The 25,026-nt window shown below is 42.0% G+C and overlaps 2 protein-coding genes across 5 annotated transcripts in view; both read right to left on the minus strand.

Moving 5' to 3' along the window:
• LOC119652697 (protein disks lost) overlaps nt 1–25,026 on the minus strand; it is a 534,030-nt gene that overhangs the window by 302,750 nt on the left and 206,254 nt on the right. The window lies entirely within an intron of this gene.
• Nucleotides 1–25,026, minus strand: part of LOC119652698 (brain tumor protein) — a 234,900-nt gene that overhangs the window by 62,768 nt on the left and 147,106 nt on the right. The window contains exon 1 of one of the 4 annotated variants that reach the window (XM_038056978.1): nt 4,075–4,173. The exons of 2 other annotated variants lie outside the window; for them this stretch is intronic. The gene's annotated coding sequence lies outside the window, so the exon portion shown is untranslated. Of the gene's footprint in view, nt 1–2,781; nt 2,907–4,074; nt 4,174–25,026 lie in introns of those variants that run through there. One more of the 4 variants, XM_038056979.1, reaches the window with a different exon arrangement.

Here is a 25,026-nt window from a genome sequence, read left to right on the forward strand (position 1 = left end):
TTATACTTCAGGTAATAATTTGTTGAAAAAAATTAGCTTTAAAATAGAGCTACGAGCACTAAAGCATGAAATTGCCACAAAAATTAAAAGGAATAACTTGTTAGTCCTGAAGAGTCACATTGAACTCTAATGAAGGAACTTTTTAAAACAAAGGTAGGGGGGGGGGGTAATATAAACTTCACCTCGCGATATTTTATTCCTCCTGACGACTTTGGGACTGGATTAAATTCATAGGGGACTTTTAAACCAGGACAAGAGTGTACAGACCAGTAAAGCATTCAAAAAGCTTTCAAAAAATCCGTCCTATTCTACGCTTTTGGAAATTTTCCTGCAACTCTCACTATTTTTAGCCAAATTCAAATTCAACCAATCATCGTAGACATTGCTGTTGAAGCAAATCCATCGACCAATAGTCATAGACTTTCTTTGAGATCAACAAACGCTGTGAAGAAGTAGCTCGCGATTCGAGAAAAAGGGTAGTTCAATACTATGTTGACACATACCTGAAACACTAGACAATCCACTTGGCAATCATTTTATTCGCCGAAGCATGACCAACGATGAGAAGTCGATCTATTTTAACCATTCGGACAGGCCCAGCGAATCAATCCTGAGCAAGTAGTGGAGGCCAATTTTGTTGGATGGAATTCCATTTTGTCTTGGTTCCAATTGGTCGAACCATTAACGCATCCTCTGCTGTGCACAACCCGGTTTCGAAGTTTAGCAAAAAAATATCGTTTTGATGGAAACCGTGTGCTTCACAACAATAGGATGCAAAAGCCACACACCGTCAGACGAGCTAAGGAAAAATAAAAAATGTTGACGGGACTGAGCGATACAGCTCAGATCCTCGGCCAACCGATTGTCACCCATCTCATTTCACAGCGTAATTCCTTCGCGAATACAGCTTAGGCAATCTGGACGTGATCCGCCTTTAATGAGAAGTAGGAGTACCACAGTGGAATCCTGTTAGACCATGGATCCACGTCATAAGTTCGAATGGTCTTTACTTCAAAACTTCAAATTATTGATTCCTTATTTTGTTTGTGTTGAAAATTTCGGGAAAAAAGCTTGGTTCACCAAACTTGACAATAAGGAAAGTTAAGGCAAAGCTAGGATGTCTATGGTATTATCATTCGAGTCATAATCCAAATATAATGAAGTGGTGCAAATCACCTGCTTCTAACTTCGATTGGATTACAAAAATTTTGTGGCTAGGACTCGAAAGGAACCCTATGATATCTGGTAATCAATTCAGCTGTCACCTGGTAAAAAATAGTGAAACTCATAGAAAAGCGCTCGAAATTGTTAGAATTTGGGGAGGAAATACTCGTAAAGTTACATCCTTCGTTTAACTCTAACTTAATAACAATACTGACAATGGCCTAAAATTGTACTTCAGGCAATTATTTGACTGAAAAAATTGCTTTATATTAAGGAGGTATGAGCAGAGAATCTTGTTATTCCCAGAAATACTGCAAAAAATGATCGAACAGAAGAAATAAAACTAGAATGAATAATGTGCTAGTCCTGAAGAATCATATTAAACTCCAATGAAGGAAGATTTTAAAATTACCAGAAGTAAAAACAATGTTCGCTGATAGGAAGAAAGGGGCCAGTAGTTTTTTAGGAGACCAAAACCAAGAAACTTATACAAAATTAGATTAGTTATGCAATTTCAAGGGAGGGGGGTGTATATGAATTTCACTCCATGGCATGCTGTCCCTCCTTATGACTCTGGGAACAGGATGAGATCCATATAGAACTTTCAATCCAGGGCAAGAGTGCAGAGCCCCGCAAAGCATCCTTAAAATTCCCAAAAAGTCCGTCCTATTCTACATTTTTGGGAATTTTCCTGCAACTCTCACTATTTTTAGTGAAATTCAATTTAATTCAAAATCGATTTCATACGCAGAATTATTTCGTTTCAGCAATTCGAGGCAGGATCTTTGAAACGAGGAGAAGTAATTCGGTCGAACTAAGCGATTTAGTGGAGACAGAGGATCTGGACTGGTCAGTACCGAATCCCTCCTGCATTTTAGAACGCATGCCAATTCAGACATGTGAGCAATATGTTTTCTATACTAGAATAGGGATGCTTTGACTCAAAGGGTTACAGGGCAAAAGTATTGTCATCTGACCCCTGCCGCTGCATTCCCAGCTTGTTCAGCGCCTAATTTTTATTTCGAGATACCAGGAGAGGGCCTCAAAATTATAGTCTAGACTTTTCATTTTCGAGGAATTTCAATTAAAGCTGATGATTTAAGTCAGCACGTGAGGTTTTATCAGTTTGATAAAGGCGATTCATTTCTAGACGTCATAAATATCAAAATAGACTTCCTAACCAATTTGACTACCCAAAAGGTTGAAAGACCTCTCTAAACTGTTTACGTAGACCCGTTTTACCATCAGAATCCGTTGAAAATTCGTAACTTCGTTTGATGCAAATATCCAAATAAGGTTCTCCCTGCGCTGACACCGTTCCAGCGCTCGTTCCAAAACAACAACAATACAGGCTCAAACACTGGCATTAATTATCAATAATAGCCAAAACACTGCACACTTTTCTTCGTTATCAATTAATATTATCAACACTTTTACATCATATAAAGCAACATCTATGCATATGTATGCATACGTGCTACGTACACCGCACAAAGTAATTTTCACACCCCAAAAACACGACGGGGAGGGGGTTGAATTTTTCTTTTATTTTTTTTTTGCTCAAATTAATGAAATATCAAATCGTGGCCTTGAAATTGCAATAACTTAAACGTAAACCTTTAGATATTCGTCGTTTTTCTTTTTGTCCCGGTTTAAAATTTTAATTAGTACAAATGGCAAGGGGAAACTGCCAAGTGAGCGGGTAAGGCCGGCACTAAACACTTTCGTTATAAACACGCGAACCGATCATACCAAAAACAAATAATACCCGAGTGGAAAATTGAAAATATTCCAACGCGTTTGTACCATAATTAACAAATATTTACAGAAAATGATTTTGCCAATTGAAGCGCGGGTGAGAGTGCGAACACGAACAAGAGACTGATTAAAATTATTCGCAATTGAGGCAAGTGGCGGTGATCGTGACGCTTCAGTGGAAATCTTTTCCAAGGATTGATCGAGAAAAACATTGGGAAAACTAAGTTTCTTGCTGTATCTATTAGTGCAGAAACAAATCCACCGATAGAACAAAGATCGTTCAGGGTCTTTAGGAACCACGCGCGTATCTTTTTCAGAGCAGTTCTGCCGATCTTCATTCAAAATTGTACTATACACTTCCATGCTTATTCATAGTCCACCTTGAGAATCTCTTAGCCGTCATTTTCCCGATCTCCACCCGGCTCGTTTCCATGGAAACATACAATAAACACCTCGAACAAGGCTACGGAAAATCGTTACAAATCACATACTCATTTTATCGGTCGAACTTAATGAAAATTTCACAACACATTGGTCAAGTATTGAGAAACCGAGCCATATGGTTTCCTCAAAAACATCCAGAAACCGTACAACAAGCGCCGAACTCCTCAGCCGTACTTTCACGCCTAGCACGATCACTTGCCATACTAACTACATAGCATGCATCACCAGCGCAATCTCTCACATTTCCCTCGAAATTAGGTACAAAATTGTTCTAGAGTAGTTTCAAGATCCATTAGACATAGCATCGCCTAAGAACTCCAGAATAGCGCAAAATAAATTGTTCGTTGGCACGATCGCAACAAGAGTTGATTGACATCAGCGTAGCGCGAGAATTCTTTTGAAAAAGATCCACGAAGCGCGGGAGGAGCATGACCTTTTTCCCATACTCTTGGAACGTACACGATCAACAAACGCGACGATCATCTAAGGCTAGATCACGAAAGATCAGCAAAGCGCACTATTGGACGAATCCACATCGCATGGATATTACAATCTAATTTTTCGGCGCAACGATGATCCCAGATAGAAGATTTTCCATACGCGCTGATCTCATCGTGACCAGCCCTGCAGCTAATCCAGAACAATTTCAAATAGACGAATTAGACGAGCTAGATGTGCAGATGCACTAGTTGAAAAGTGTATTTTTACCATAAGGTACGGATCTTCACTCGACGAGAAGGAACTATCTCGCGATTCTTAAAAGATGATCAGGAGGGGCCTCGCGATAGCGCGATCTATACGGGCACGATCAAACTACCGACATGAAGGCTTTTTCACCCAAGAAATTGCTAAGATCGCGCAACGCAACCACACACGATCGATTCTACTACACACATCGGTTGAGTGCAGCCACCTCTCCAAAAACAGTTCACACTGAACTTCCCTCCAAAAACTACACAAAAAAAAGTAATATATAATGAACGATCGACGGGAAGCAATGCAAAGACTAAAAAACCAAAAAGTGGGGCCCACAGGCTAACCAAGAAGTCTCAGTTCTCCTCCATGAGAGAAGGCCACCAGCTCCGATGGAGAGGGAACATACCACATGCATATGCTCAGCCGGAGCTACACACATGGGGGGCTAGACCAAAAATATATACCGTCTTCAACGGAAAACTAAAACAGATCATCCAACCAAGAAGACTACAAACTGGAAGACTCACGGCAAAGATCGCTCCACTCGCTCCCCCAAGTATGGACAAAAGTTCAACGAAATCGAAAAAGAAGTCTTACAACGTGGATTTATGACCAAATGACGCTGGACTGTGTTATGCGCTCTTTGAATTTGAATTCTGCCTGCGTGCTAGAGGTACTTCTCGCATCCGGCCCACTGTGTGCTTCAGATACAAGATACTAAGTAAGATTGGTGACGGGGAACCGATGAGGGTGGCTGTTAGCGCATAGAATGTAACAGCACCTTCAATATGATCGGTGATCGTGCAAATTACGGAAGTGAGAGATTTCATGCTGTTTCATGGCATTATTGAGGTTTGGGAGTGGAGAGCACGTGGAGCTGTCTAAGATAGTTTAGAATTTGAACAGAATATCCAAAAATGGTGGAGTCATTAGTTTGGAAGCAATTGAAACAGTCTGTGATGGAAAAAGTCCCCATAGCTGTGGATTGAAGCTAGCTTTCTGTTGAATTCATAGTGACATGAGAATACTTGGAAAAGTTGAGAGTGACAAAGTAGAATTTCGCGGAAAAACCTTAGTCAGCTCTGCTATAAAATCTTACTAACATGAAAATTTCCCTGGAAAGCAGATAGTATTCAAACCTGGAAGTTTGGATCTTAAGTTATTCTCAATATCGAATATTCTTACCCTTTAATTATTTATAGAACAAAAAGTATTGATAACGTTGTCAAACATAGTCGAACTTCAATTTTCCTCACATTTCTTCTTCTTTTATAACTATCTATCAAGCACTCATCCCCTGTCAACCGGTTGAAAAGGTAGAAAATGTCATATCTGCTAAAAGGGAATGAATTAAACAAGCAGAGTCGATCCAGCATCTGAAACAGGCAAATCTATAGCAAATTACACCTACCAGAGTAGCCCCAGATTAGGCCCATTACCAAGAAAAATAGTTCATCCGATCTAGACAATCAAACGAGACACAGGCTAAAGGCGAAGAAGAATAACTCCCAGGATGATTAGCTCAGTTTTCTTTTGCATATATTGTATCAAAACTCGAAACCAAAGAAAAAAAATGGCATCTGAACTCCTTGAACTAACTGACAGCCAGAGGTGAGGCAGCATCTGATGAGTTGCCTTTGCCCTAGACGAAACCGTTGGACAATTTTCTTGGAAAACTTGGGTGTTTAACTCAAAACAAGGAGAGTCCGTGGACCACAAGAAAGAAAGTAAGTTGCTTCCCAAGTGGTCCAATCCGTCATCAAGTGGGGGCGGACTCAGGACTCCCAGCATCCTCAACAAAAAATTCACTTCGACCTGGTTTAAATCTAAACTTACTACTGTGATCAAAAAGTAAGGTGAAATTAATAATAATAATAATAATCGTTGGCGCAACAATCCATGTTGGATCAGGGCCTTGAAGTGTGTTAAAGCACTTCATTCAAGACCGTAACGGTACACTATGAGGCAATGTGGTCAGCATTGCCCTCGCCCGAGATTATTACCCTAATTTGACTCAGGTACTCATTCACAGCTAATTCGACTGGTATCCGACGTCAAATCAAGATACAAATTCTACTGCCACCAGTGAGGTTTGAACCGCGACCTGCCGCACGACAGCCTTGTGCTCTAACCACTCAGCTATCCGGACATGAGGTGAAATTGCCATTTAAAATTCCCGGGCATGAGGAAGACAAGTAAATTTTTTTCTCTAGGTTGGTAGGACTGTCTATAACCTTTGCCAGGTGTCTGTTTGTCAAAAGGTTTAATTTTCTCCGAGTTACACGTGTTTTTGTAAACAACCAAAAGTGAATTTTTCGATTTTTACAATCGTTGATTTTGTTGATCCTGGGTAAAACTGTACACAGCCATGAGAGAATTCGGTATCCCGACGAAATTAATAAGACTGACTAGGCTGTCCCTGAACAATGTGTGAGGCCAGATAAAAGCAGCAGGATCACTCTCAAGACCATTCGACATCAACAACGGTCTACGACAAGGGGATGCCCTAGAATTCGTCCTCTTTAACCTGGCCCTGGAGAAAGTGATCCGTGATGCTGAGGTAAATGCAAGAGGTACGATCCTCTTTAAGTCCACCCAACTACTGGCCTATGCTGACGATATCGACATCATGGGAAGAACCACCCGAGACGTACAAACTGCCTTCATTCAGATCGACCAGGCGGCAATCAGCGCGAGATCTTGGGCTGCACATCAATGACAAATGGCAAGACAAAGTGTATGGTGGCAACGTCAGCATCGAAGACGAATCAACCAACAACATCAAACCGCACTGGTCAAACAGGAAGAATAAGGATAGGAGAATACAACTTTGAGACCGTTGACAATTTCTCCTATCTAGGGTCGAAAATCACAACCGATAACAGCTACGATGATGATGAATCCGCGCACGGTTGTGGTCAGCTAACAGAGCATATTTCAGCTTACAAAAACTGTTCCGCTCGAAACGTCTCATCATAAGGTCAACGCTCTTACTGTACAAGACAATGATCTTGCCAACCCTCATGTATTTCTCGGAGACTTGGGTTCTTAGCAAGAAGAATTGCGAACTCATGGCCGCGTTCGAGAGAAGAATTCTCGGAAGAATTTTTGGCCCCCTACATGAGGATGGATGATTCCGTAGCATACACAATGACGAAATCTATGAGCGATACCATGACCGTCCGGTTGTGGATAAAATCCGGCTCAATAGGTTACTGTGGTCGGGTCACTTAATCCGTATGGATGAGAATGATCGAGCCCGGAAAGCCTATAAGGGCAATATCTATGGGAGAAAAAGAAGACGAGGCAGACCCTGCCTAAGATGGAGCGATGGCGTATGTCAGGACGCCAGACAGCTTTTAGAGATATCGAATTGGTGGACCTCGGCGCAAAACCGGAATATCTTGAGTTCCTTATTAAGGCAGGCCTAGACCGGATACCGGTTGTTACGCCGTTGATGATGATGTTGAGCAAAAAACTTGCATAAAATTTTATTTGTGGACCAAAGCAGGTAACTGTCATTGCCAAGGACATCAGCCCATACGTCCGCTCCGTAGAGCAGAATAGACTGCACTGCACCCATCAGAAGATCCCGCTTGCTAGATGTAGGGCCACAACGCTTTCCATTAGCCGATTTAAGGTCGAAACTCCTGATTCAGCATTATCCGCTGCAGCTTTGATTTATTCGAAAAGCTAATCCTTGAATTTAGCATTAATCCGCGGTACTGAAACATTGTTTTGACTCAGTTATCGACTTTCCGATCGATATGATAACAATACCAGTTGTTTTTTTCAGCGCAAGACTGAAATCATAAGCAGTCATCCATCGGCTTACTCGTCGCATCAATATGCCAAGCCTGCTTTGCCTCTGTTCAACAGTGTGCCGCAAAATCATCTGCAAAACCGACCAGGCGCCACTTTTCTGTCAGAGCGAATCTTGGTAGACTATCGTAAGAAGCGTTTCGCAAATCTAGCCTTAGAATGAATCCCTGCTCTACTCCCGACTTTGACCCTCTCGCTCAGCACGTGGAGTGTCTTCCATCTTTCGAAATCAAAGGCATTTCTGACATCAGGCATTATGAGGGGTACGATCTTGGCGTCTCCCTGCTTGATCAACCGCATGCATGACTTGCATCACAGCACACACTCATCGATTCTGCGATCCTCCCCTAATGAGCTTTTTGTGCACTCTTCGGGCCATGTCAAGCATAGGAAGTAGCCGGTATGCAGATAGCAGCTCAAAGTCGCCTTCGATGCTGCTGTTGTCAGCCGTACGGGATGTACAGGGAATAGTGCCTATACATTAGGGTCCATCTGCTGGACCTTAAGTGAACAAGGGTTCCGCAGAGGTTTATAAACGAGTTTCCGCGGTTCTCCATTCACCTCTTTGAATAGGTCCTGCCAGCAGCGAGCTTTATCTGTTTATCCCGTTGCAGAGTCTTCGTTTGGCTGATCTGCACTCCGTCATTGTGCTACATGCCTCTTAGGCGTTGTATCGAGCGGCATAGCTTGTCACACTCCTTGCGGAGCTCGACAATTTCGGTCATCCACCAATACATAGAAAATTTGCCACGCCTCAATACCCTCTTGGTCATGGAAATTCCGCAAGTTGACGTTATCACGCTCATAAGTAAATCTACGACTGTGTCAGCAACAGCGAAACCACCCCCACCTGTTCTAAGAGTTCCGACAAATCCTCCGATGTTGGAGTTTGGATAAGGCATGCTCCATTCATAATTTCTGGCATTGACGTCTTCCTAAACCAAAATTCGCCCTTCCGTGCCCAAGACTAATTTTCCCGTTTGTTAAGAAGTTTTAATGGGTCTCGGCAATTTTCACCACATCAAGTGTTTGGCCTTGAGAATTCGCAAAGGTGATACTAATTCGGGCAATGGTTACCTCCGAACATTTGCGCTTGATAGACTCTCCTACTTCGTAATTTTCTGTGAGGCAGTTAAGGTCTCGGATTTCCAGAGAGCTCGTGGATCCCAGGATAGAAACCAGGCGCCCTTCGCTTTCCGAATCGAAGATTCTCCTGCTTCGCTGTCTTTGGGCTTGATTCTATAATGAAACTCGCTGCGGACTTCAGGAAAGGTCTTGCCTTCCGTCCTCTTTCGTCCCCCCACCTTTTCTTTTGATGATCCACCATTCGTGTCCACTTTAATTTTAGGCAGAGGGTTTTTCTGACGACGGTGTGTGTTGTTGCCTCTTGTTCCTCTTCACCTTTTTCTTTTCAGTCCTGAGTGAAATCTCCTTTAAATTTGCCGTCCTCCTTTCGGTTTTCCCCGAGTTCGTTCTGCAACGGGCTATCTGCAATCCGTTCAGTGCTTATAGGGCTCTAAAGGTGAGGTATAGTTACTTCTGTCTTTCGTACAACTTCTTCGTTCGCCTGTAAAAGGGAATGTTGCCGTTCTTCTATATGAACGTTGCAGTCCACACGCGCTTTACGAGTGCCACTTATTTTCGGATAAACCTTTTCTTTTCAAATTTCGTAAGGACATTCCATTGCGCTCCCACCCATTGCGCTCAGACGGTTATAGCGATTGGCACCAAATTTGGTATAAAGGTGGGAACTGTGAACGGTGACGTATGCTGTGAGTTACATCCTTTTACGTCGAATTTAAGGGGGGTCCCCATACATGCAAAAGGGGGGCGTAAATTTTTATTTCATCAAATATAGTCATAAAACTAAAGGTCTCGGCTAGTACTTTTCGAAGCCGGTCTTAGTTTTGACATTTTTTGGAAAGGTGGGGAGTGCGGGGGATTGAAAGTGATAATTTCTTCAACGAACCCATTATGCGTTATGCGCTGCGGCGAGCGGCGCATTTTCGTGCTGCGTATCGTTATAGTGAGGAACGGGTGTACCCTCGGGGTAGAGCTCTGAATTGGCAAACACGAAGCACGAAGCAACGTGCCTGGTCTGTATCCGCGGTAGCAGGATCAGTCACGTGAATTCAAAGCCTGTAGCTTGAGCTCATATAAACAGTTACATAGTAACTCATCAACCCCATCTACTTCAATTCCTTCACTTTCCCTGTGGGACTCTCCTACACTATCGTATGTTAAGGCCAATTGTTCCACGATGCATACAGGATTACGAATGTCGTTATACTTCCCTCAAACACTGGATTAGTGTTACCTAATATAGCCTACATCCCCTTCCACTCATTTTCACCATAGTAAACACTTCGTTTGAATCTCAATCTCTACAAGGTGGCTACATTCGGGTCGTCACCCTGGTAAAATCAAGGCTATCCATCAGGTTTTTAGCTCCAAATTTCGATTCCAATTGAGCACTGATCAATCGCGCATGTGTATCTTATTTAAAAAAACAACAATCTTTCTCGCATAAGATACTAGTATTGTGAAGAAAAAGCGTAGAATCATAATTTAATATGATGAGTGCGATGTGCTAATAATGACGATGACGAGGTATAAACATTCTTTTTTCCACGTTAGCCTCTAAGCACCCGAAGAAGCGAAGAAAGAAACACAAACAAGGAAGGAAAATCTGATGCTGCAGAAATCTTGTGATGTAAGAGATCATTATTTAATCGATCCAAGATGAATAATTTGAAAGTTTAAATTTGATCGATATTATTTTTTCTTGAGCGTTTCTGCGTCAGCATTTTTTTTTTATTATTTTATTATTCGGAACTAGGATGATTTGATTGATGGAGGTTTAAGACTTTTTTTGATACGAATTGGTTAGTCGTATTGAGAGAAAGATCGAAAAACTGCACAGATTTTGATTATACAAGGTAGTGATTTGGATAAACTGCAACGGAAATTGGAAAGTCAGGTACGCCCATGCGAGCCACGAGTGGATAAGAAATATCGACCCCACTGCTGGTGTTTTCTGTGCCTATAGACCCAAGGATAGAAAGTGTAAAGCTCTGAGATAACAGATACTAATATTTTCCAAACCAAGCAAAACATTTCTTCCTCTCACATGATTACAACAAATATTTCCCTTAATCTGTGTCCCAAAAAGAATAAACCCAGATTATCTTAGACAAAAAAAAATTCCTCTAAGAAAAAATCCAGTATCTATATTTGCTATTTTTATCTTTTTCCGTACACACCTACCTTCAATCTTTACCTTTCTTTATTTAGAGATTGTAAGGCCATTCAGCTTTTAGATTAGTCGTTCGTGTGTCACTATTTTACCTCATTGTTTGTATATAGACAGGTCTTTGTATATTTTTCGCTCATGGCATTAGCACAATCGTGTCTATTTGCCATCAGTGTCGACGCTGGAAACCATTAAATGCAAAACTACTTACTACGATATGTCGGTTCTAAACTCGCAGCTGGCTAAATGTATCTCACATAAAACTTAAATTTTCATTGCTAAACAACACACAGCGTCAGCGTCAGTTATAAAATTGCATTTGTTCGCTGGTACTCCCACAATTACTTGATTCCGAGTACAATCAACCTGGGGACTCAGTAACCAGTTGGGAATTGGATTTTTAGTGAGGGTTCGGAATGAGTTTCGAAATTGCTGGCAGCTTCCCTCTAAGGAGATAGCATCCATATAAGCAGCTTTTTCAGTGGGGGTTGCTTCCTTTTTTCCATTTGTTCTGTTAATTACCAGAATTGTATCCGAGAAACTTGGCCCGGCAGGACTTCTGCTCCTTTCTCCCTTGGTCCACTGACTATCAAGGACGACTGCTCAAAATGTAGATTCTGTAGAGATACATTCATTTCATACAATTTTCTGAACTTTTCCTGTCATTCCTCAGAGCTGAAAACTTTAGATATTCAGATAGATTGGACTCCTACTTGCCATTTTGTGGTACAACAATATCTGACTTCAAAGTTGATTTATAAATATATCTCCAACACTCTAGCTCGGTGTGCAATGGACCGCAAACCAGGGGTCCTTCCAAAATAGCTTCAACTGTAATTCTCACCCACATTCCCGAAACAAAAACCTCCCACACTATTAGACCCTCGTCAACTTTCCTACTGGCCTCACTATCTTAGTTCTTTACGAATGCAAAAAGATACGCCTGCGGCGTCACAGTCAAACCGGCAAGTGAGGGGAAGGTCTTTTGCGTTCAGATTATGAACTGTAAAGGCCATTCGTCTGACTAACACCGCAGTGCTGATCTAACTATTCTTCCGGGTGTTGTGGCGATAGATGCATATGTAGGTAGTTAGATACTTTGCACTACAGTGAATTTAGATGCATATTTTTCTTTCTGGTCTATGAATCTGGTTGTGATGGATGCTTTGCTGTGTTCTTAGTTCCGTCTATTGAGATTGGGCCAGGGTGGGAACAGTGTGTTAAGCAGAGGTCATTGGAATTTTTGATGTCACCTGTTAGATGAGACAAAAATGGGTCACATCCCGAATGAACTGAAAGAATTATAGAATCTAAATTTGCCTAAGACAAACTGCTGGTCAGCTCCTCCGTAGAAACCTGAGCCACCAAGAAAGTGCAAATTTTTGTAGAATTTCTGACTTTTCCGACCTATTTGACTTAAGGGAAGAATATTTTCTGCTTAAAGAAAAGATGAACTCAAATAGAGGAACTAACATACTGATAGATACCGGAGGATCTACATAGTCATTTTTGGTCACTTCTTCAAATCTTCTCGAGCATTTTATCAGTTGAACAAATGTGACGCCTCCCAACACCAAAACATCTTTAGTCAGTCGGGGTTCTTAGAGACTCTGAAGAGTCTTTCCATTTTCCATCCGCGCCAAGCTGGATTACAAGTCGTTCCTAATATTGTGACATTCCTTATGTTTGCGCTTGGTAGAAACTTTTATCTTGGATGTCAAAGTTCGATGAGTCAAAATACGTGGCGAGAAACCCTTATCCAGTGCGTGAACTGTCAGAAGGTCGAACATACAAAAAGCTACTATCCAGTAATGACTCTGTCCGTTAGATGCAGTGAGCTACACCCAAAAGTCTGCACTGAATAAAGAAAGTCAAGTAATGCAGCTATTGTGACACTCTGAAGTTCAGAGGATGCCTGTATACGCGAGACGAGGCAGACCCTGCCTGAGATTGAGCGATGGCGTAAATCAGGAACCCAAACAGCTTTTAGGGATATCGAATTGGTGGACCTCGGCGCAAAACCGGGATGTCTGGAGTCCTTTATTAAGGCAGGCCTAGACCGGATATCGGTTGTTGCGCCGTTGATGATGATGATGAATATCTCCTAAGCAAAGGTTGTCAAGTCCACCCCCGGAGTGCATGAGGAGTTAATGGAAGGGAAAGGCAACCGCACGAGTGCAAGGTTGCCAAGGTTTTTTTTTATCTGTTTCTTGTACTCGTGCCTCCAGGTGTAACGCAACGCTGCTGATAAGAGGCGTGCCCTTAAAGAAAACAACAGCAGACATAGCGTGACAGTGTTGTTTGAGAATTGGGTCAGGCGTTTTGACACTCCCATGAAAATCACAAAGAACCAGGCCAGGCCCTGCCCAACTTTCACGGAAAAATTTATACATCGCCACATCATCTCGTCTTAAAGAACGCTGTGGGGTGATAACACAGGTTTTTGAATACGACCTGGACCAGGCTTCCACTTTTGGTGTTCAGAGAAAGCAGTCCTAAATCGTCCCTTACAAAAGGCCTTGGAATCACTCTCCGATTATCAGGAGAAATTTTCGCAAGTAGCGACTTAGGCATCAATGGGAAAGAATTGGTGACAAACCACAAAAGAGGGACGAGGCAAGTGCGATCAGCTACAGCCAGCCATCTTTTGATACAAAGAGATGAACAACTGTTCATAAGTATTCATCTATTCGGACTACGTCAGGACTTCACAGGATCTACTTTGTAGAGACCGTTATTCAGGGTCATAGGAACATATGCAATAGGCCAGGAAACATTCTCGTAGAGTGCCTTAAACTGAGGCAAAGGCCTCCAAGAACAACCTTGCACAAAAATTAACAAAAGCTGCCACATTTTCTCCAAACAACAAATGCAATGGAGGTAAAGTGTTATAGCGATACCTGGAGAGGTCAATCCGATAGGTCCCGAAACTAGACCACACAACGACGACTCGTGGAAGGCAAATGCTGACGCATCGGCTTTATTAACAAAAGACAGTAGACTGATTTTTATAAGGTACAGACATCAATCATGGCGTTCGTTTCTAATGCATTTCACCGAAAGGAAGGTCTGAAAAAAAAGGGTTTCATGACTAAATTCATAAGTTCCTTGCGGAGTAAGAACAAATGCTTGCCGTTCTGGTTGTTCTCCTCGAAGTATTCGCGGAGCTAGCCGTGGTACCGCGAATTTTGGAGCCTCGTACACTTTCCGGGAAACGGGTCTAGGGTCCATAGTGGACCTAACATACATGAGAGCCAGTAGAGTCGCTTGGCATGTCAAAAAGGACTATACTCACAGCAACCACCAGGCAACCTAACTACTGCTGGAACAACGAAATCGCAAGTTTGCGAGGGGTATATTTCGGGGTAAGGAGGCATTGCCAGAGGCTCAGGAGAAGGCTGGCGACGGCCGAGAGGAGGTACAGAGATAACTACGTGGCCGCCTAAAGGAAGACATTCGGAGGAGCAAAAAGGACTGCTCAAACAACTGTGTGACCATGCTCACATAAATCCTTGGGGCGAGGCCCACAGGCTGGTAATAAAAAGGCTGCGGAGATCACCCCAGGTGACCTGTCTGAACTCCTTGAAACAAATTATCACCACTCTGTTCCCTCACCATGAAAATTTGGGAAGCTAAATGGTAGTCCAGCTTGTGAGGACATAATACCTCCAGTAACTGTGGAGGAGCTGCGGGAAATATATGGTAGGATCGATGACAACAAGGCCTCTGGTTTGGATAATAGTAATCATAATCGCTAGCGCAACAATCCATATTGGATCAGGGCCTTGAGGTGTGTTAGAGCACTTCATTCACGACCGTAACCGTACACTACAGTACACTGTAGGAGGCAATTTGGTCAGCATTGCGCTGGCCCGAGATTATTAACCTGATTTGACTCGGGTACTCATTCACAGCTCAGTCGACTGGTATCCGACGTCAAATCACGATACATATCCCACTGCCACCAATCAGATTTGAACTACGATATTCCGTATGACAGCCTTTTGCTCTAACCACTCAGCTATCCGGACACCCCAGGTTTGAATGGTATCCCCAACGGAGCTTTGGCAGTGAAGACTAGGCCCGACCTTTTCGTCAACATCTTCGAGGCATGCCCAAAACTATGTCTCAAAGGGGACTCTCTGTTACGGGAGGGATGAGAGTTCAAAAAAGTAAATTGCCACAGCCGGGGTACTACAGGGATCGATACTTGGTCCCCTGTTGTGGAAGATCATGTATAATGGGGTGCTTACTCTTCCCATCTCAGAGGGAACTATGATTGCCGACTTTGCTGACGACCTAACTTTGTTATAACAAAACATCCAGAAAGCGCGAAGGTCTATGCGACATAAACAGTAAGAGCGGTAAAGTCCTGGTAAGAAAGAGCTGGGCTGACCTTGACGGGCGCAAAAACGGAAGCAGCCTTAATAACGAACCACAGGAAAAATAATACTATGAAAGTGGGAGTCGGTGATTATACGGTCGTATCAAAGCTGACTATCAAATGCCTGGGGGTGATAATTGACACTAAATTGAGCTTTAGGGAACACCTAGAATATACTCGCCACCTGTGTGGGTAGAGGCGCTTGCAAACTCTAAGAGACGGAAGAAGGTGAATTCGGTTTACCGGCTGGTGGTTTTGAGAGTTTGCAGTGCCTTTAGAACCATATCGGATGAGGCAGTACTGATGGTGACAGGCATGATGATAATGATGATAATCAGTGGTCTTTTTTCACTGTCATTCATCAACGTTCACACTTAACATGTCCTTTCCTCTACCTGCTAATCTTACGTAATTGAGCCCATACGGCAAAGTTTATCCAGCCGAAACCAGGAAGACTTGCAAAAGTATTGTGGGCTACCGGACTGACCATAATTCACTAGCTGGGCATATGTTCAGTATAGGAAATTTCCAAATAAATTGCGTAAAAGCGCCATACTTTCGGAGATCTTTTGCAAATTGTATCACAATTGCAATATCTCCTAAACAAAGGTTGTCAACCTCACCCACGGAGTTGACTAATGGATGAGAAGGGCAACCACATGAATGCGGGGAGTGGAGGGACGAGAGATAGGATCCCTATGTAGCCCGGTGCACATCCAATAAGTTTATTTATGATAAGAAAATGATCCCTTTTCGGGACTCTGTGACTTTTTTGCGAGTAGTGACCACTATTGGTTTTTACCATTAATCGAAAGACGAGACTGTTTGTTTTCTTCCCTTTACATACCCGCTTTATCCTCTCCCTTTCCGAGAGTGGGGTTGGTAAACCCATCTCTACCATAATAATATCAAAATACATCGTACTCGCCGTCATAACTTTTTTAGGAACGAACGGGTGTCCGTCAAGATTTTTCAACGGGATTCATGAGAGATGACCTCCCACAACTCCTTTCATATTCTCCTTTGCCCCTGCTAACGTTTTAACATGAATGTAGCCCCACTTCGAGCAGTACAAGATGTTGTTTGACAAAACAAAAAAAAAAACGAGGAACACCAGTTGAAGTAGAATTCCGACAAGTTTTAAATCAAACAATGGGAGAGGGAATTCCGGAACTTTTGATTGATTTCTGTTGAAAACCCGCAGACTCACGGAGGTCTCTCAACCTTGGCGCAAAAGCCGGAGACCAGTAAAACCAGTTGGTGTCCAATAATTGAAACCATATAAACCCTGTTCGATTTCTTTACATATCTGAATCCTCCTCACTTTTCAACACAATACCTCAGAAAAAGGGCTCGCATTATGAAGAAATATTGGCGTTGAGGTCGACTGTGATCGCAGACGTAGAATCCTGTACAGGCTACAACTCTGGTACAGTCTAGAAAGAACTTGCTTGTGGGAAGGGGAATCAGAAGATTGTTTTTTGAAAAAACAAAATATCAACTCCTTACAATGATAGGAATAGATTCGTCAACAGAGATTGCCAAGTCTGAAAGATTTGGGTCGAGGACTGCAAGCAGAACTCGACGCCCCAATCACCTAATGTCAGCATCAGGTAAAAACCACCAATCATTATAGTTGCCTCAGAGCAAGACGACAATTTCCCTGTTGTTAATCGAGCGAAGAATTGTAGGGTAATTCAAAATCTTCTTCTTCTTTTTCTTCAGCCTTTGCTGCGTTCACAAGCGGGGTTGATTCGTCGTGATCGGTTGCGCCACTTTTCTGTATCCAATGCCTGATCTGGATGTAATCGGGAGGCTTTCAAATCCCCATCCAGGGTATCAAGCCACCATTATTTCGCCTTTTGGTGGTCACCATCGACCTCGATGTTCAGACCAATCTTGGCGAGTAAAATCTCGTTAGCGTAACCATACCATCGAAGATGTCTCTCTCGCAATTTTTCCACGATCGGTGCAACTTCATATCGATCGCAGATATCCTCATTTCGGATGTAATCGAAGCGTATCATGCCACTAGTCTAACGCAACATCTTCGTCACCATTACCGCAAGACGGCGGTAGGGTAATTTAAAATGACATCATAAAATCCTTAACAGGCAAAAAACAGGTTAAAAAATATTAGGAAGCACCGACTACCAAATCGTTCTCAAAAATGAAGACGCGTACGCGCCAGTAAAAAATCTTTAAAAAAAGAAGAAGTTTTTAACTTATATTCTGCCGTCGGAGGAAACCACATCACTGATGATCCGTGGTCTCGAGCACACGTACCCTGCACAGGACGTGGAGAGGACTAAAAACGTAGCATATCGTATCAGTAAAATCCTTCACCACACTGAAGATGAGAACCGCAGATTGAAGCTTCGCTTGACGCTTCTTTCGAGATCAAAAATCTTGCTCCCATCAAAGTAATAAACCGCCCTCTAATCTCCTTCAAGATAGGAGGGGGGCGAATAATGAAAACAAATACGTCAGTTGAAGATTTGAAAGATCGGACATGTGAAACCGAATTGCGAACTTCAGCTTCGCTACGTCTAATGCGGTGGCACACACGTGGATCCTATGAGCACTATGCTTAACAAGTCACAAAAGTCAAAAGTACCGCAAACGCAGTAATGCCAGATGGTATGATCGGCTGGACAGCGGAAGCTTTTGAGAGGGACACGTTTTCCGCGGCGGGACTTATCCCTGAATGGTATGGCTAGAGAAATAGCCACCCAAATCACCCGATGGGTGATGGAAGCATGCGATGCTACTATGTCCAGAAAGCATTTGCTCGCCAGTAGGCAACCCAACTACTGCTGGAACAATGAAATCACAAGCTTGCAAGCCGCCTGTTTCCAGGCAAGGAGGCTTTGCCAGAAGCGCAGGGGAAAGCCCGGTGGCGACGGTCGAGAGGAGGCACACAAGCAACTACATGGCCGCCTAAAAGAAGCCATTCGGGGAAGCTTCAAAAAGTTGTGTGACCATGCTGACATAAACCCTTGGGGCGAGGCCTACAGGGTGGTAATGGAAAGGCTGCGGAGATCACCCCAGATGACCTGTTCGCACCTGCTGAAACAGATTGGTACCACTCTGTTCCCTCACAACGAAAATAGGGGAAGCCAAATGGTAGTCCAGCTAAATAAGGGCATAAAACCTCCAGTAAATGTGGAGGAGCTGGGGGAAATATGTGGTAGGATCTGAGACAACAAGACCCCAGGTTTGGATGGTATCCCCAACGGAGCTTTGAAACTGACAGCGAAGACTAGGCCCGACCTTTTCTCTGTTGCTTCTGAAACCTGGCAAGCCACCTGGAAACCCAGCGTCGTATCGTCCTATCTACCTACTAGATACAATAAGGAAGATGATGGAGAGAGTCATCTACAACAGACTCCTTCCCATCGTGGAAGCCAGCAATGATTTGTCGGAACGCCAGTTTGGTTTCCGACGTGCCCACTTTACGATGAACGCAATTAACATGGTGGTAAACCTGGCAAAAGGTGCACGGATTTCTGGCGGCTGCTGTGCCGTGTTGGCATTGGATGGACGCACAGGCTCATTCCCAATATTAGGCTGTGGCTTGAGCGGAAACATGGGGAGATCAACTACTACATCACCCAGTTCCTCACGGGACACGATGGTTGTTGCAGGCAGTATTTGCACCGCTTTGGGTTGGATGATTCTCCGAATTGTCCTAGATGCGGCGACATACCGGAGGATCCGGAGCATCTGATTTTCCACTGCCCACGATTTGCAATGGAGAGGAGGAACCTGAACCAAGTGTTGGACAGGAGCGTGAGCCCGGAGAACTTAGTTGCGGAGATGATGAGGTCCGAGGAGAACAGGCTTACAGTTTGCTCCGCAATCGTGCAAATACAGGAGGAGTTGCTGAAGGAGCAAAGAATGAGAAAAGCCGAAAGGAGAAGAAGGACGAGTGTCTAAGGGCAAACCTACCTAGCGAAGTAATACCTAAATGTTGGTCCCGCGGGACTGGGTGAGGTTTTTACTGGGTGCGAATCCCACACACGCCCGCTGTAGCTACGGCGTTTGTGCGGCGTAGCTGGGGAAGACGCGTTTTTCTAAGATTTTCCAACTTCGTATGCAGAGTGAACGAAATCCGTGCAACTCATATCCGTCTATATTCCAGTGAGTGTCTGGACTAGACAGTATGGAGTGTCATATAGAGCAGATTTTATAAGTATATAATTAAAACGTGGATCCTTATAGACTATTATACCAAGGACCCCTCCCCCCCCCCCTCCGTTCACTAGGAGGGGTACAATAGCCTTTAAGCTAAAAATTTTCCAAGCAGACAATACCATTCCATGCAACACTAATTGATTCCAGTACATTATGTTGCTTCTGTAAATAAACATTCCCATCAAACTACAAACTATCTTTCTTCAACAATCTTTTTATTGTACTTTCATTTTCAATTTTTTTTTTATATTATTCTTAGTGAGATTTTATTTCAGGCTTTCTGCTCTCACTCTCGCATGGATAATCTAAATCTTTTCAATATGTTTCTCATTGATCCGGTTTTATTTTCTTCTAGTTTCTTTGTTGGTATGTAGAAGTGTGCAATCTGATGTTACTTTTTATAAAATGCTGGCAGAATAGCTTGTTTCAGATCTGATTCCAGATCTGAACGTGAAAATTGCATTTAATGATCCATAGACATTGCGATGTTGATCATGTAACGTACATGAAGTATCGTCAGAATATCTTTTATTGATATAAACAGTGATATTGACATACCAAGAATATAAAGTGGTATAAAGATGGAGTTGTTTGTCTCAAAACCTTGGGGAGTGCACGTGAAAATTTTTAAGACAAGAATATTGGAATTATTAAAGTATTCTTACAAACAAATAAACGGAAAAATAGAAGGAAAGGCCGTTCTTGACTAGAACATACTGAAAAAGGGAAAAACTGGTTCCCGAAATACGGAATTTCCGGAATACAAATAAAAGATTTTCGCCAAGAACGAAAGTGCTTATATTTTTCTCGATTTGTTGGACTTTGGATCATGAATCTCCAAACACACACTATGGAGGTCTAAGTCTTTTGAAGTTAACCCCCGTCGTTCCAAAAAAAATTTGAAATATTTTTAGACAAGACTTCATTAGTGGGACGACCCCTTCCTCCTTTGATCCTACAAAAAGATTCAAATATTTAATACAGTCGAGATCCTTTGTTATCTCACCTAGTGGCATCAACATAGCATTCCTCCCATCCATCCCCAAGTACTCAAGATCAATGATCGCCAACCGATTGTATGGAAGTCGGGTGTTAACTTCTGTGGAAAGTCAAGGTCATTTGCTATTCCCTCACGCATACCACGTCGTACCGTTTCCACTGCCTTTGTTTCTTCGGGTTTTTCTTTATTTTAATTCCCCCCGACCATGCAGAACCACATAAATGTTAAAGAAACCGATCGGCCAACTTTGAGCTCGTGATTCTGTGCCTAGAAAGCATGGCCTGTGCGTAGTTCAAGAGCAAAATCTTGAGAAGACCAAGAACAAAGAAGATTTTCTTCGCAAACCAGACGAAGTATCTTGAGCTTAACAAACAATAAATACAACAGGGAAAAAAACAGCGGCTAACTACGATGAATAACGAAACAGAGTAAGAATGTAAAACAATCACAAGACGTTGGAGATGAAAATAAGTAGGAAAAAAAAACCACCAAGAAAATGTTTCTTGGTAGACTTGTTCTGTTTTTAAGCGTGATCTTCACCGCACGATCTTCATTCGGAAAGAACATCTTTTCTTAAGTTGTATCTGAAGAGTTCTTTGTTGTTCTTCTCTGGCTAGAAACGGCTGTTGAGGTTGAAGATATTCTCATGAGTTTAGTGTACTTCTTTCTGGCTTCGTTCTTTTTTCTTTGGTTTCGTGTTTTATTTTTACACTACGATCTCCTCATCGCGCCCCACAGATGAGCCAGCCAGCTGGATCGGTACATGCAGCTTTCAACTTTGAATTCACGCTGAACTTTTCTTCCTCTTCTTATGTTTAGCCTTTTCTTTATAAAATGTGTTATTACCCCCGGGAGAAGTAAAGGTCGTTCAACTAACACACCAGCACAAATATACAATTTAAACAATGATCTTTCAGATTTTTTTTATCTTTTTTTTCAATGGCTTTTGTTCGTCGTTCCTGATTTCATGCCCCGATTTTTTCTAGCATCTTCTTCCCCTCAGTTACGGGGGACCTTCAAGTATCATCGAGACACAGAGAGAAACTAGATAGATATCTTCTAGATTCATTCTTTCACCATTAGATCCGACTATTGTTATGGTTTTCGAACAGTGGCATGTTTTGTTTTGACATGGAAGGCTAGGATGACAAGTTGGCATTCCAAACGATCTTGAATGCTAATTACTAGGTTAGTATACTCTAATGTTGCAAATGGTTGACCAAAACGAAAAACGTTACAAATTCATCAAAACCTAGTTGGATTCCTTTCAACAAGATACCAAGATCACTTCAGACGATCTCAGTAAAGATCCCATGTCCATTTCAGCACTTGTCGGACAAAAAACCCCTCACAAATCGATGGTTACACCCCAGAATCGAATCATGACTCAGCAACTTCAAGAAACGAATCACTGCGTCTTGTATTACTGGTGATACCAAAAAAGACAACAACTAGGGTTAATCGCATGAACCTATTATGCAACTCAAGCATGAAAGGATAATCAACTCGAATTTTGACTCCACCGTCATTTTTTCCCCTAACCACTCAATCGGGCAGGTCAAAGAGATTGATAATGACTCGCATTATGTAATTTCCGACCCAGCTAGTCGTCCACCACACAATGAACAATGATTTATCGAATATTTGAAGAGTTTTTTTCCTTCAGAAAAATTCTAGAAAAAGATACAAAAATCTCCCAGAAATTGACCGAAGTGAACCCATGATGAATTATGATTAATCTCGAAAAGGACACGCGTACATTTTTAAATTTTTGGAAGATTTTTTCTAGTAAATATTTTAGGCTATTTTCAGAGCCTCAACTTGCCGATGAACTTCCAATTGAAAATGAATCACTTCGGAATGACAGTAATGACTTTCAAGTTTATGGGAAGCTTGAACTTGAACTGAGATTTTCAAGGTTTTTTCAAGATAGGGTCAATTACTCTATATAAATTTTTTTGTTCCTGAGAAATTTAATCACTTCATAATACACCGGCCACCTGAAAAGAAACGATGAACCGCAGAAACTTCTTTAGTATTTCTGATGGTTTCCACGCGCGCTTTAAGGTGTTTACGTTGCCGGCAAGCATCCAGGTAGGCAAAAAGGAACAATGCCCTATTTTTTCGATCGTACATGTTCTTATACGAGGTACATCCCCAATTCAACCCGCAGTTATGGCATGATGGAATATTTTGATCAATCATGTTTCAAAGACTCCGGATAAAAACAAAAAAGTCCTCACCAGAACTGGGAGATCTAGGACCCTTCGACCCTAGACAATTCGTGTTCAAGACAAACCAAGCCAAATGTACCCTCAACAAGCGAAAGAACACTCATTCAACAAACAATGCAGAAATGGAAAAGATACTGGTGACACTGGTGACCTTATAATCTTGAAGGTTTTCTGACCAATAATCGAAAGGTTTATTCAAAATTTTTGTTCAACCAATAAGTCAGGCAAAACCTCCTTTAATTCGACTGCAATCAGGATAGATTTCAAAACGGAATTTATGAGTATAAACTACTGAACCCAATCCAATAGAGTTCCCTATTAGGAATCTAGGTGACAGCTATCTACAGTACAGTAGACCTACCCGCAAAATTGAAAAGAGGTTGCGAAGTGAAGCAACATGATGTTAATATTTATGTCAATTTTTCAAATCGCACCCAAAATATCGATTGATACGAAACAAAAAAAAAACAGTCTTCAATCATGATCCATGCCTTTTCTGCGCTGAGCGTGGAAATGCGAAAGATGCGGCTTGAGAATAGAATATTAGATCGCTGAACTACAAAAGACATATTAGAAACTTTGGTGCAAACCTTACCATTGTTAACAAACTCACATTAGGTAAAACTGACATCTTTCTGCATAAATCTACTGCTAGATAAGGCGCCGGTGTAACATTTAGATGTGGTATATAAAAATTGAGAAAAGATATGCAAAGTGAAGCTGGAGATCCACCAATCCCTTAGAGCAACTCCAGAGAAATTACTGTCATGTCTAAGTGGTGAATTGCTTCTGTTGATAATGCATTCTGGGAATCCAGTTTTGCAAATTTCACCTCTCTAAATCATTGTCTAAAAAATCAGCAATCTCAACCTGTTTTGCTGTTGATTAATATGCCAGGTGGGATTCAAAGGACCAAAAAAAAACTTTAAAGGAACAACCATGTAGTTCCAAAATGAAACGGTCGTCAGATAACAGAATTTCTCTTGCCAATCGTGGGAAATTCTATCGGGGAAAATTTGGCAGTATCCCCAGAAAAATGCTTACCAAATATCAACGGCCAATTTAAAACTACTTCCTGCAGACAATATGCTCAATCCAATGCAAGGTCTTAGCTGAAAAATATCTTTAGTTAAGTTACAAGCCTACTCTTATTTTGCTAATGATAATCTATGATCAGGTTCTCATCCAACTATCTCTTCTTCATTAGAAATAGCGCCAAACATGAGACACAATTCTCTGAGGACTCAGGGCTATGGGAATCTAACTCTGAGGGACAGGTATTTAGATTTGAGAACCCCTGCTTTATTCCACATTCAACGCACAACGCGCAAGTTACAGGACAGTTTTTGGCAGCCAATAAAGGATTTAAGCCTGATGATGAGCTTGACCATAAGGGACGATAAATGTGGAGCCTCATTTCATCCAGATTACGATAATACATGAAGTAATTTAAAGCCACAAATCACCATTGGCTGAGAGCGCCAATCGATAGCACTTAAAGTACTCAGTTCTGAGCCGGTTTCTGTCATTGACGGCGACTGTACCGGTCTCAATGGAAACCCTGAATTTTTCAGATTTAGTCCTGCACCGTACTGCATGGGGAATAGGATTTGGTGGCAGAGAAAATTGACGAAAAATTGAAAAATCTTTTGAAAAAGAAAAATTTGCATTTCCTTCAATACTTAAAATTGAGCACAACAAGGAAAAATGACTACGAGCTAGGGAATTCTGCTGGGAATACATCGTGGAATCATTAGTTGATCGTTCGTTTCCGATCTAGGAAAAGAAGCTCTGCAATGAAATTCATATGAGAAAGCTAAATAGAATTTTCAGAAAGGATTTCAAGGATAATCTCAATATCTCAACCTGCCTCTTGATTCGCATAAACGAAGAGGACTAGGTTTACATTTTGATTCAAAACAGGAGATTGCGGGAGTTCTTTTTGAATTTATCCTTTTGCTGTCAGGGTTAAAGCAAAGGAACTTATTACCAAGAAGTGTCACTATAAAATCTACGAAGAGATAAAATTGAGAACTCAATTTGTCAACAAGGAACACCAAGAAACTGGGCCAAG

Source organism: Hermetia illucens, chromosome 3, assembly GCF_905115235.1.
Source record: "Hermetia illucens chromosome 3, iHerIll2.2.curated.20191125, whole genome shotgun sequence".
In the NCBI taxonomy this organism is placed as follows: Eukaryota; Metazoa; Arthropoda; class Insecta; order Diptera; family Stratiomyidae; genus Hermetia; species Hermetia illucens.